The sequence below is a fragment of the Mustelus asterias genome, unplaced genomic scaffold (assembly GCF_964213995.1).
Source record: "Mustelus asterias unplaced genomic scaffold, sMusAst1.hap1.1 HAP1_SCAFFOLD_1906, whole genome shotgun sequence".
Taxonomy (NCBI): Eukaryota; Metazoa; Chordata; class Chondrichthyes; order Carcharhiniformes; family Triakidae; genus Mustelus; species Mustelus asterias.
Window position 1 is genome coordinate 40,311 of NW_027591851.1, and position 14,113 is coordinate 54,423.

Here is a 14,113-nt window from a genome sequence, read left to right on the forward strand (position 1 = left end):
GGGATTCAAGAAGGAATGAATGGATTTGCATTTTTCTGGTGACTTTTCCATGATCAGATTGTCCCAAAGCTATTTGCCTCTGAAGTGTAGCCACTGTTATGTAAACACTTGAGGCACAGCAAGATCCCATAAACAGAACAGTATTGGATCACACTAAGTCCTGAGCTCCATTTCCCCACAATACGCAACAACAACCGATCCATCCCAGTCAGTTCAATTCAAGCAAAGGATTGATGAATGTGTTTAATTAGCAATGTTGGCTGAGGGACGAATCGTAGAATCCCGTCAGTGCGCAAGGAGGCCATTTGGCCCATCGAGTCTGCACCGAACACAATCCTACCCAGGCCCTATCCTCAACCCCATGTATTTACCCTAGCTAATCCCCCTGACACTCAGGGGCAATTTAGCATGGCCAATGCAGCTAACCAGCACGTCTTTCGGACTGTGGGAGGAAACTGTCGCACCCAAAGGAAACCCATGCAGACTCCACACAGACAGTGAGCCGAGGCTGGAATTGAACCCGGTTCCCTGGCGCTGTGAGGTAACCACTGTGCCACCGAGGAGCTCCCTCCTCTCTCAGCAACATCTTTTACATCCATTCAAGAGGGAAGACCAGACTTTGAGATTGTCTGGAAGGCAGTGCTGATTGGTGTTTCCTAGTGCTGCAGTACAGAATGAACCAAGATTAGGCGCACAGATTATTGTGGGATTTGCTCGATTCCAGAACCGGAGCTCCAGCGAAAGAGCCCCGATCTGCACAGATGCAGCAAATGGATTTAACTGAGATCTTGCTGTTTGATTGGCTGCTGGTACAATTCCATAACCCTTCAAATCAGCTCCATGATGCACTGAGAGTGACTGATGATGGGTATCTGTGGAGTGCAGTTTGCCACATTTCCGTGTGAACTGGGAAGGCACCAACACTGTCCACTGTCCTGGACAGGGATTCAGCCCTCCGTTAGACTTTTGAATGCCAACAGGTTATTGGTACAGATTTCTCAATGTCAGCAAGTAATAAGATCCTCTTCTCTGTATGGCCTTCCACTCCCCTCATCAACACCCACCCCAGTCCCAAAGTGTTCCTTAATTTATTCCCTAAGACTTCGTCAGCGCAAAGAACAGTACAGCACAGGAACAGGCCCTTCGGCCCTCCAAGCCTGTGCCAACACGTAACACTCTAATATTTTCTTGCTTCTACATGGTTCATATCCCTCTATTCGCTGCCTATTCATGTATCTATCCAGATGCCTCTTGAATGTTGTTATAGAATCTGTTTCCACCACCTCCTCCAGCAACGCATTCCAAGTCACCCTGAAGGAAACTTGCTGTCGTGGATCTGTACTGACACAGTCTGACATTAACACGGCTGATTCCTAACCGCTCGCTATGTGACTGTGATGATTGTCTCTTTAAGGGTAACACAGCAGGAGAGAGTCATCTGGCTTGGGGGACCAATGAGGCCAAGAGTGGGTAATCACCCCAAAGAGTGGAGCTCTCCCTTCAGCAGCGAACAGTCTGAAGACATGTTGAAGAGATTGTGGAGACGGGGGCAGGGGGCTGCCAGCCTTTCTACAACCTGTCCTTGTTAATCAAGACCCTTTGTGTTCCTGGCAGTTTGTAGCGTGCATCATTGCAGTGACCTTGCAAAACACACAGCCTCACGCTTCCAGGGAGGGGAAAGAAATGTTGGTTTTGCCAGCAACACCCACAGTCTGAGAATGAATGTGAAAAATGTGGTGTTATGTGAGATTCATAGTGAGGGGGACAGACAGGCATTTCTGTAACTGTCACTGAGAGTCCCACACGGTGCCAGGGTAAAGGGCATTATGGAGAAGGTGTCGAACATTCTGTAGCGGAAAGGGAGGGAGCCAGAAATTGTGGTGCACATTGGTCCCAATACCGTGGAAAAGATCGGAACTGAGGTCTTGCAGTTGGAGCTGGAGAGGAAATGACAAAGTGTGACCTTGAAGGTAGTAATCTCTGGATTATTCCCAGTGCCTTTCACCAGTCAGAATAGAAATAGGAAGGGAGTAAGGGTCATTGTGTTAGAACAAAGAACAATACAGCACAGGAACAGGCCCTTCGGCCCTCCAAACCCGCGCTGCTCCCTGGTCCAAACTAGACCATTCTTTTGTATCCCTCCATTCCCACTCCGTTCATGTGGCTATCTAGATAAGTCTTAAACGTTCCCAGTGTGCCCGCCTCCACCACCTTGCCTGGCAGCGCATTCCAGGCCCCACCACCCTCTCTGTAAAATATGTCCTTCTGAAATCCGTGTTTAACCCCCCCTCACCCCCCTCACCTTGAACTGATGACCTCTCGTGAACGTCACCACCGACCTGGGAAAAAGCTTCCCACCGTTCACCCTATCTATGCCTTTCATAATTTTATACACCTCTATTAGGTCACCCCTCATCCTCCGTCTTTCCAGTGAGAACAACCCCAGTTTACCCAATCTCTCCTCATAACTAAGCCGCTCCATACCAGGCGACATCCTGGTAAACCTCCCCTGCACTCTCTCGAAAGCCTCCACGTCCTTCTGGTAGTGTGGCGACCAGAACTGGGCGCAGTATTCCAAATGCGGCCGAACCAACATTCTATACAACTGCAACATCAGACCCCAACTTTTATACTCTATGCCCCGTCCTATAAAGGCAAGCATGCCATATGCCTTCTTCACCGCCTTCTCCACCTGTGACGTCACCTTCAAGGATCTGTGGACTTGCACACCCAGGTCCCTCTGCGTATCTACACCCTTTATGGTTCTGCCATTTATCGTATAGCTCCCCCCTACGTTAGCTCTACCAAAATGCATCACTTCGCATTTATCAGGATTGAACTCCATCTGCCATTTCTTTGCCCAAATTACCAGCCTATCTATATCCTTCTGTAGCTTCTGACAATGCTCCTCACTATCTGCAAGTCCTGCCAATTTTGTGTCGTCCGCAAACTTACTGATCACCCCAGTTACACCTTCTTCCAGATCATTTATATAAATCACAAACAGCAGAGGTCCCAATACAGAGCCCTGCGGAACACCACTAGTCACAGGCCTCCAGCCAAAAAAAGACCCTTCCACTACCACCCTCTGTTTTCTGTGACCAAGCCAGTTCTCCACCCATCTAGCCACCTCCCCCTTTATCCCATGAAATCCAACCTTTTGCACCAACCTACCATGAGGTACTTTGTCAAACACTTTACTAAAGTCCATATAGACGACATCCACGACCCTTCCCTTGTCAACCATTCTAGTCACTTCTTCAAAAAACTCCACCAGGTTAGTAAGGCATGACCTCCCTCTCACAAAACCATGCTGACTATCGTTAATGAGTTTATTCCTTTCTAAATGCGCATACATCCTATCTCTAAGAATCCTCTCCAACAACTTCCCTACCACGGACGTCAAGCTCACCGGCCTATAATTTCCCGGGTTATCCTTCCTACCCTTCTTAAATAACGGGACCACATTAGCTATCCTCCAATCCTCTGGGACCTCACCTGTGTCCAGTGACGAGACAAAGATTTGCATCAGAGGCCCAGCGATTTCATCTCTTGTCTCCCTAAGCAGCCTTGGATAGATTCCATCAGGCCCTGGGGATTTGTCAGTCTTTATATTCTCTAAAAAACCTAACACTTCCTCCCTTGTAATGGAGATTTTCTCTAACGGGTCAACACTCCCCTCCGAGACATTCCCAGTCAACACATCCCTCTCCTTTGTGAATACCGACGCAAAGTATTCATTTAGGATCTCTCCTACTTCTTTGGGCTCTAAACATAATTCCCCACTTTTGTCCCTGAGAGGTCCGATTTTTTCCCTGACAACCCTTTTGTTCCTAACGTATGAATAAAATGCCTTGGGATTCTCCTTAATCCTGTCTGCCAAGGACATTTCATGACCCCTTTTTGCCCTCCTAATTCCTCGTTTGAGTTCTTTCCTACTTTCTTTGTATTCCTCCAGAGCTCCCTCCGTTTTTAGCTGCCTGGACCTAACGTACGCATCTCTTTTCTTTTTGACCAATCCCTCAATTTCCCTGGTTATCCACGGTTCTCGAATCATAGAAATCATAGAAAATCATAGAAACCCTACAGTGCAGAAGGAGGCCATTTGGCCCATCGAGTCTGCACCGACCACAATCCCACCCAGGCCCTACCCCCACATATTTACCCGCTAATCCCTCTAACTACGCATCTCAGGGACAATTTGTAACCTGGCCAATCAACCTAACCCGCACATCTTTGGACTGTGGGAGGAAACCGGAGCACCCGGAGGAAACCCACGCAGACACGAGGAGAATGTGCAAACTCCACACAGACAGTGACCCGAGCCAGGAATCGAACCCAGGACCCTGGAGCTGTGAAGCAGCAGTGCTAACCACTGTGCTACCATGCCGCCCTTCTATCCTCCCAATTCCATTCGTCCAATCCCAACCCCTCAATCCCAATCCCATTCACCCAATCCAAAAACCTGCAATCCCAATCACCCAATCCCATCCTCCCAATCCCAACCCCTCAGCCCCAACCTCTCAATCCCAACATCCCAATTCCATTCACCCAATCCCAACCTCTGAATCCCATTCACCCAATTCCAATCACCCAATTCTACCCTCCAAATCCCATCTACCTAATCCCAACTGTCCAATCCCAATCTTCAAATCCCATTTACCCAATTCCAACCCCTCAATCCCAATTGTCCAATCCCAACATCCCAATCCTATTCTCCCAATCCAATTATCCCAATCCCAACTGTCCAATCCCATTCTCCCAATCCCAACTGTCCAATCCCATTCTCCCAATCCCAACTGTCCAATCCCATTCTCCCAATCTCATTCTCCAATCCCAACATCCCAATCCCATTCATCCAATCCCAACCTCTGAATCTCAATCACCCAGTTCTACCCTCTGAATCCCATCTACCTAATCCCAATTGTCCAATCCCAATCTTCAAATCCCATTTACCCAATTCCAACCCCTCAATCCCATTCTCCCAATCCCAACCTACCCTTCCTATCCTTTTTTACAGGCACATGCCTGTCCTGCAGCCCTAACAACTGTTCCTTAAAAGACTCCCACATGCCAGATGTGGATTTACCCTCAAACAGCCTCTCCCAATCAACAGCTGTCAATTTCTGCCTAATCCCACTAAAGTTAGCCTTCCCCCAATCCAACACCTTATCCTTGGGACACCACTCATCCTTTTCCATCACTATCCTAAAGCTAACAGAATTGTGGTCACTATTTGCCACATGTTCCCCTACTAAAACTTTGAAGACCTGACCGGGCTCATTCCCCAATACTAGGTCCAGTATAGCCCCCTCTCTAGTCGGGCTATCTACATATGGTTCCAAAGAACCTTCCTGTACGCATTTTACAAATTCCTCCCCATGCAGAGTCCCAGCTCTAAGCGATTTCCAGTCTATACCAGGGAAATTGAAGTCTCCCACTACAACAACCCTATTTTTCCTGCACCTATCCAGTATCTCCTGACATATCCGTTCTTCCACTTCCTTTAGGCTGTTGGGGGGCCTGTAGTATACCCCCAACATAGTGACTGCGCCCTTCCTGTTTCTGAGCTCCACCCACAGTGACTTGTTACACGGCCCCTCTGAATTGTCTTCCCTCTGCACCGCTGTAATATGCTCTCTAACTAATACTGCTACTCCCCCACCTCTTTTGGCCCCTCCTCTGTCTCACCTAAAACACTTGTACCCCGGAATATTCAGCTGCCAGTCCTGTCCCTCTTTCAACCAAGTCTCTGTCACCGCAACAACATCCAAATTTCTCGTAAGCATTAAGGCCCTAAGTTCGTCTGCCTTACCTGCTACGCTCCTTGCATTGAAGTAGATGCACTCCAGACCTCCAGGCCCAGTGAGGTCATCCTCCCCCAGAGTACTCTTCTTCTTTGCCAGCCTTGTCCTGGCCCCAGCCTCTACACTTGTAGACCTAATTTTTTGATCCCCACCCCCCTGCCATATTAGTTTAAACCCACCCGAACTGCACTAGCAAAACTCCCAGCCAGGATATTCGTGCCCTTCCAACTTAGTTGTGGCCCATCCTTCTTGTACAGGTGCCATCCTTTCTTTAAAACTTCCCAATGATCCAGGAAAATGAAGCCCTCCCTCCTGGACCAGTCCTTTAGCCAAGCGTTCAATTGTACTATCTCCCTATTCCTAGCCTCACTGGCCCTGGGCATTGGGAGCAGTCCAGAGATTGCCACCCTGGAAGCCCTCCTTTTTAGCCTATTTCCCAACTCCCTGAATTGCTCTCGTAGGATCCCCCTGCTCTTCCTATCTACGTCATTTGCACCAATGTGTACAATGACATCCGTTTCTTTATCCTCCCCTTTTAATATGCCTCTTATCCGCTCGGAGACATCCAGTACCCCAGCACCAGGGAGGCAGACTACCATCCTGGAGTCCCGTTCGCACCCACAGAATCGCCTGTCCGTGCCTCTAACCGACGCGTCCCCCACCACTATTGCTCTCCTAATCCCTCTCTTTCCTTTCCGGTTGTTTGAAATGTGGTGCAGGAGGGGGGGGGTTTCAGATTCTTGGAGCATTAGGACCAGTCCTGGTGCACGACAAACCTGTTCCAAATGTCCAGGTTGCACCTTAACAGCACAGGGACCAATGTCATCACGAGGCATTCACTAGTGTGGCTGGGGAGGGTTTAAGCTCAATTGATAAGGAGATGGGCACCAGAGTTTGAAGTAGAAATTAGGAATAAGATGCATAAAGTGAGAAAAGAGGCCGTGTTAGAGACAGGAACAGTTCCCTATTAGAGAGGGGCAGGCTGAGAGGAAGTGGAATTTAGGTGGGTTCAGAGTACGGCAGAAGGTAACAAAGTTTAAATCGGGGTTACTGTGCGTGTATGTGAATGCGCAGAGTGTGGTAAATAAGGTTGGTGAGGTACATCAGGTACAGGCCCAGATTGCCATGTGGAAGTGTGACTCCTGTGTCAGGACCACAGCGGGTGTTAATACGAAGCCGCTTGAAATCCATCTCGGCTGAACGTCATTTTTTTTGCATTGTAGAAACTGGGGGGACAGCTACTGAACCCAAAAGCACAGGACACCAGTGATAGCTTCTAAAATTTAAAGAAGTCAAACATTTATTAAAGGAAAAGACCAAACTTAAACACACGAGATAAAAGAAACACAGTTAGAAAAAGATAGAACCATAGAAAGGTTACAGTGCAGATAAAGGCCATTCGGCCCATCATATCTGCCCAGACAAAACAGGGAAAAAAGAAACCAGCTGTTTGTTTTAATCCTATTTTCCAGTACCTGCTCCAAAAGCCTTGCAGGCTGTAACACTGCACATCCAGGTTCAGCTGCCTTTTAAATGAGGGGAGTGTTTCAGCCTCAACTACCAACTCCAGACCCTCACAACCTTCTGGATGTAAACGTTTTTCCTCATGTCCCCTCTAATCCTTCCACCAATCATCTTTAAATCTATGCCCCCTGGTAATTGACCCCACAGCTGGGGGTTACACGTCTTTCGTGTCTTCCCTTTCTCAGCCCCTTATTTTGTGCACCTCAATTAGGTCACCCCCTTAGCCGCCTCTATTCTGAGAAAAACAATCCTAACCTATCCAATCTCTCTTCATAGCTGCAATTTTCAAGCCCTGACAACATTCTTGTGAATCTCCTCTGCACTCTCTCTCTCCAAAGCAGTCTTGTCCTCCCTGTAATGTGGTGACCAGAACTGTGCACAAGCTGTGGCCCAGCCAGTGTTTATACAGTTCCATCGTTACATCCCTCTTTTGGATTCAATACCTCGCACAATAAAGGAAAGCTTCCATTTGCTTTCTTATCCACCTGTCCCATCACCTTCAGGGACCTGTGGACATGCTCTCCAAGGTCTCATTCCCTCAACCTCTCTCAATACCTTCCTGTTTATTGAGAATTCCCTTGCTTCGTCTGCTCTCCCCAAATGCATGACCTCGCACTTTTCCGGATTGAATTCCATTTGCCATTTCTCCGTCCACTCAACCAGACCATTGACATCATTCTGGAGTCGACAGCTGTCCTTTTCACTGTCAACCACGTTCTGCCATCTGCAAATTTCCCAATCATGTCTCCCACATTTAATTATAAATCAATATATACAAACAGCAAGGGCCCCAACACTGAGTCCTGTGGAACACCATTGGAAACTGTTTTCCATTTGCAAAAACGTCCATCGAACTTTACCCTTTGTTACCTGTCACTGAGCCAATTTTGGATCAACCTGCCACCTCCCTCTGTACCCCATGACATCTCACTTTTCTGACCAGATTTTTACAAAATAACCCCCATGAATGCTTTTCAAATGTACACAATGAAACCAATTTTTTTACTGGCAACAACTGACAATTGATTCTGAACTGGAAAATTCACAATCTGTTACCCAAATCAAGAAGTTGTCTTTCACACCAAAAGCAAAGTACGATCCATGGCTTCCCAGAACTGAAAACACTGAACTGATTTTCCAAAGGCAGGTTCCAACAAACAAACTGCTTCATAGAATGGAATATTCTCCTGCCCGAGACGGGGTCACTTTCTTCAGTTAAGAATCTTTCGCGAGAGAGCCTGGCTTTTGGTGAGACGTTCCCCCGTGGCAACTCACTGCGGCTAAGACATTGTTCTCATCAATACCTTTCCCCTGGTGTCTTCACAAATCCCTTTAAACTTGTATGTTCCCTAAATATTAAAAGCTTTCATGTTTCCATTTTGGGTCAGTAATGCTTAAAACGTCTGCCTCAGTTTATTCACAAAACTCCTGTAAGAAGCAAATGTTCCTTCTCACCTTTGAAGCTCATTTGAAATGTCATAGCCACACATCGAATGCAAATTTCAAATTGACCCTATTTATTGTAAATTAAAGCCCAGCACCATGCCTCATTACAAATGCAAAGAGGTAACACCTTTACTCTTTCATCTCTTATACTCTGCAGATGATTTGACTCCAAAAGACTACTCCCTTGAATGAATCCTAGACACACAGCTTTCCTCACCGACACAGGATATAAACAAACAGATAAAGAATAAAAATGTGCACATGTCAACACACCTGGCACAAGAAAGGACGTCCTGGGTGTTAAATATTCTGGAATACAAGGTGTTCAGGAAAGATAGGAAAGGAGAAGTGGTGGTATTGGTTAACAAGAGCATTGTAGCCTTGGAGCGAGAGGGTCATGGACTGAATCTATTTGACTAAAGCTAAGAAGCCAAGGAACAGCAAATATGTTGCTGAGTGTAGTGTACAGGCCACCAACCAGTAGGAAGGATGTAGAGGAATGAATTTGCAATGAAATTAAAGGGAGGTACAAGAATTATAGAGTAGTTATAATGGGAGACTTTAATTATCCAAATATAGAGTGTGATAGTGGCATGGTGAGGTAAGAGTTATGATGTGGAGATGCCGGCGTTGGACTGGGGTAAACACAGTAAGAAGTTTAACAACACCAGGTTAAAGTCCAACAGGTTTATTTGGTAGCAAAAGCCACACAAGCTTTCGAGGCTCTGAGCCCCTTCTTCAGGTGAGTGGGAATTCTGTTCACAAACAGAACTTATAAGACACAGACTCAATTTACATGAATAATGGTTGGAATGCGAATACTTACAACTAATCCAGTCTTTAAGAAACAAAACAATGGGAGTGGAGAGAGCATCAAGACAGGCTAAAAAGATGTGTATTGTCTCCAGACAAGACAGCCAGTGAAACTCTGCAGGTCCACGCAACTGTGGGAGTTACAAATAGTGTGACATAAATTCTGATTCTAGGATCGCATGATAAAGACTCAGGAGGAAAAAAGCAGAAATATTTATGTGAAATAGTGTGACATAAACCCAATATCCCGGTTGAGGCCGTCCTTGTGTGTGCGGAACCTGGCTATCAGTTTCTGCTCCGCGACTCTGCGCTGTCGTGTGTCGCGAAGGGATATCAACCGGGATATTGGGTTTATGTCACACTATTTCACATAAATATTTCTGCTTTTTTCCTCCTGAGTCTTTATCATGCGATCCTAGAATCAGAATTTATGTCACACTATTTGTAACTCCCACAGTTGCGTGGACCTGCAGAGTTTCACTGGCTGTCTTGTCTGGAGACAATACACATCTTTTTAGCCTGTCTTGATGCTCTCTCCACTCCCATTGTTTTGTTTCTTAAAGACTGGATTAGTTGTAAGTATTCGCATTCCAACCATTATTCATGTAAATTGAGTCTGTGTCTTATAAGTTCTGTTTGTGAACAGAATTCCCACTCACCTGAAGAAGGGGCTCAGAGCCTCGAAAGCTTGTGTGGCTTTTGCTACCAAATAAACCTGTTGGACTTTAACCTGGTGTTGTTAAACTTCTTACTGAGGTAAGAGTTACCAGTGTGTTTAGGGCATTTTTTCACAGCTGTATGTTTCCAATGCATTGAGAACAGGGCACTGCCTCACCTGAGTCACATCAGGTGGACCAAGTGGATCACGGTGTTAGTCAGAGAACATTAAGGGAACCATGATCATAGGTTGCAATGGAAAATGACAAGACGCAATCCAGAGTAATTAACTGGGTGAAAGGCAACTTCATTGGGGGTAAGAATGGTCCGGAACAACTGGTATCCAAAGTTGCCATGCGAAACTGTAACCAAACAATGAGCTGCCTCTGGAAAAGAGGTCGTTCAGGCAGAGACGGGTTTATTCCCAAGAGGTGGAAAAGCAGGGCAAGCCAATCCTAAAGTCCCTGGATAACAAAAGAGGTAGAGATTAAGATGAAGAAGAGAAAGTGTGCTCACAACAGATGTCAGGCAGTCAATACAATCGGGCTACAGGCTGGACATACAATATCCAGGGAAGTGAATAAACATCGAAGAAGCAACGAGAAGGCTTGAGAAGAAACTGACAGCTAACATAAAAGAGAATCTCCAAAGCCTTCTCGGGGCACGTGAATGCTATAGTCTATAAGGATAGCACTCTTAATAATGGACAGGATCGTTACATTGGTAAGAAAGGATCTCCAAACACAGGATCTAGATGTAGAATAATTTTGGGTGGAGCTAAGAAACAGCAAAGGGCAGCAAACATTGGGGGGAGTGAGTTGTTTTTGAACACCAAACTGTAGTGGTAATGTTGGCATTGTATAAATTAGAGATGCAAGTAATGTGGATAATCCAGCAGTAATGGGTAACTTCAGTTCATACATAGACCATGTTACCAAATCAACACCAATCTTCTGGAGCAGGAATTTCCAGAGTGTGAACGAGACGGATTTCTGGAGCTGTAAATTGAGGAGCCAACTAGAGATTAGGCTAAAAGATAAAAGCAAATTACTGCGGATGCTGGAATCTGAAACCACAAGAGAAAACGCTGGAAAATCTCAGCAGGTCTGGCAGCATCTGTAAGGAGAGAAAAGAGCTGATGTTTCGAGTCTAGATGATCCTTTGTCAAAGCTTTGGACTTGAAACATCAGCTCTTTTCTCTCCTTACAGATGCTGCCAGAGCTGCTGAGATTTTCCAGCGTTTTCTCTAGAGATTGGGCTAATTTGGATTTGATGCTGTGTAATAAGAGAGAATTAATAACCTTGCTGTAAAGGAGACATTATAAAATAGTGACCATAATATGATTGAATTTTGCCTTCGGTTTGAATGCGAGAGAGTTCATTCTGAAACGATGGTCTTAAATGTGAAGAAAGGAAAGTGTGAAGCTGTGAGGGGCAAGTTGGCTGATTGAGAAAATACGCAAAGAGTTGACAGTAGGCAGGTAGCAGCTCCAATCTAAAGAGATGCTACGTGGTCAGTCACAGATGTACATTCCTCAAAGGCACAAACTCCCAAAAGGAAAGGTTAATGAACCATGGTTAACAGAAGATGGTAACGGTCGCATTAGATCAAACAAAGCGGCTTGTGAGGATGCCAGGAAAAGTGGCAAACCCAGGGATTGGGAGAAATTTCAAATCCAGCAAAAGAGGATCAAGAAACTGATGGAAGAAAGGAAAAAGAGAAAATAAATACAAGCTAGCGAGGAACGTGAAGTCAGACAGTAAAAGATTCTTTAACTATGTGAAAAGAAAAAGATCAGCTGCAACAAATGGGGGCCATTTGTAGATAGGGAAGAGGGGAATTTATATTGGAGACCAGGGAAATGGCAGAGAAACTAAACAGTTATTTTGTGTCTGTCTTCACGAAGGAAGATACAGAAAATCTCCCAGAAGTACTAGGTGACCCAAAGGTTATGTGAAAAAGAGGAAGTGAAAGAAATTAGTATTGGTAAAGAGGTAGTGCTGGAAAAGTTAACTGGATTGAAGGTTGATAAATCCCCAGGGCCAGATGATCTACATCCCAGAGTGCTGGAGGAGGCGGCGAGAGAGATAGTGGATACATTGATGGAAAACTTTCAAAATGCTTCAGATTCTGGAAAGGTTCCAGCAGACTGGAACGTAGCGAATGTAACGCTGCTATTTAAGAAGGGAGGAAGAGGGAGAATGGAGAACTACAGACCTGTTTGTCTGACGTCAGTAGCAGGGAAAATGTTAGAATCTATTAAAAAGGAAGTGATAACGTGATACTTAGAAAATAGTGGTTAAGCTGGGCAGAGTCAACATGGATTTATGAAGGAAATCATGTTTGACAAACTTGTTGGAGTTTTTGAGGATATTACTCGTAGCATTTATAAAGGAGAACCAGTGGATGTGGTGTATTTAGATTAACAGAAGACATTTGATAAGGTCCCACACAGGAAGTTAGCAAATAAAATGCAAGCTCATGGGATGAGGGGTAATGTATGGTATGGATTGAGAATTGGTTAACTGACAGAAAGCAGAGAGTGGGAATAAATTCTCGGGAAGACAGGGTGTTACTAGTGGTGTAAGACAGGGATCAGTGCTGGGTCTATAACTGTTCACAATCTATATAAATGATCTGAATGTGGGGACCAAGTGTAATATTTCCTCATTTATTAATGACACCAAACTGGAGGGGAACGTAAGATGTGAGGAGGTTGCAAGGAGGCTTAAAGAGGACTTGGACAGGCAAAGTGAATGGGCTAGAACAGGGCAGATGGAATATAATGTGAATAAATGTGAAGTTATTTATTTTGGTAGAGAAAATAGAAAGGCAGAATATTTCTTACATGGGGAGAGGAGTGTGGGCATCCAAATGGACCTGGGTGTCCATTCATGAGTCACTAAAAGGTATGCAGATGCAGGAAGTAATTAGGAAGGCAAATGGGATGTTGGTTTTCATTGCAAGGGGATTTGTGCACAGGAGTAAGGATGTCTTCCTGCAGTTGTATAGAGTCTTGGCAGGACTGCACCTGGAGTATTGTGTACAGCTTTGGTCCCCTTATTGAAGGAGGATATACTTGACATAAAAGGATTGCAACAGAGGTTCACCAGACTGATGGAAGGGGAGGGGGGGAGGGGGGGGGGGTGCGTGGTGCAGCTCCAACGCTAAGAGATAAAGAAAAGCAGTGAAGGTGGATAAAGAGAAATGGAAAGCAGTTCACCAGACTGATGCCTGGGCTGGCAGGATTGGTTTATGAGGAGTGTTTATTCCTTAGAATTTTGAAGAATGAGGGGCGATCTCTTTGAAACTTACAAAACTCATAGGGTGGATGTGGATTGGATGTTTGCCCTGGTTTGGGCGGAGGGGGGGGGGGTTAATATTCCTATTACAAGGGTGGTAAAAGTGGGAGTGGGACAGAATTGGGGGAAAAAGGCAATGTATGTATGGAAGCTGAGGCGTTGAATTCATCCTTTGTATCTGTCTCTACCAAGGAAGCAGATGCTGCTGCGGTCAGGATGAAAAAGGAGTTTGTTTAGACACTGGAAGTGGTTAAAATCGGTAAGGAGGAGGTATTGGAGAAGCTGTCTGTACTTACAGCTGATCAGGATGGTGCCAGGGTACTGAAAGGAGAGAGTGGTATTTGCAGAGTCACTGACTATAATTTGTCCATTTCCTGAGACAGCATTGCTGCCAGAGGAGAGAGAATTGCAAACTTTACACCCTTGTTTAAAAAAGGAAGTGAAGATAAGCCCCGCACCTACAGGCCGTCAGTTTACCCACATGGTGGGGAACCCTTTACAGATAATAATCAGGGACAGAATCAATAGTCACTTGGGCAAATGCGGGTTAAATAAGGAAAGTC

At 45.5% G+C, this 14,113-nt stretch overlaps 1 protein-coding gene across 1 annotated transcript in view; it reads left to right on the forward strand.

Moving 5' to 3' along the window:
* LOC144488986 (unconventional myosin-IXb-like) overlaps positions 1–14,113 on the forward strand; it is a gene marked incomplete at its 3' end in the record, with an annotated part of 38,393 nt that overhangs the window by 10,973 nt on the left and 13,307 nt on the right. The window lies entirely within an intron of this gene.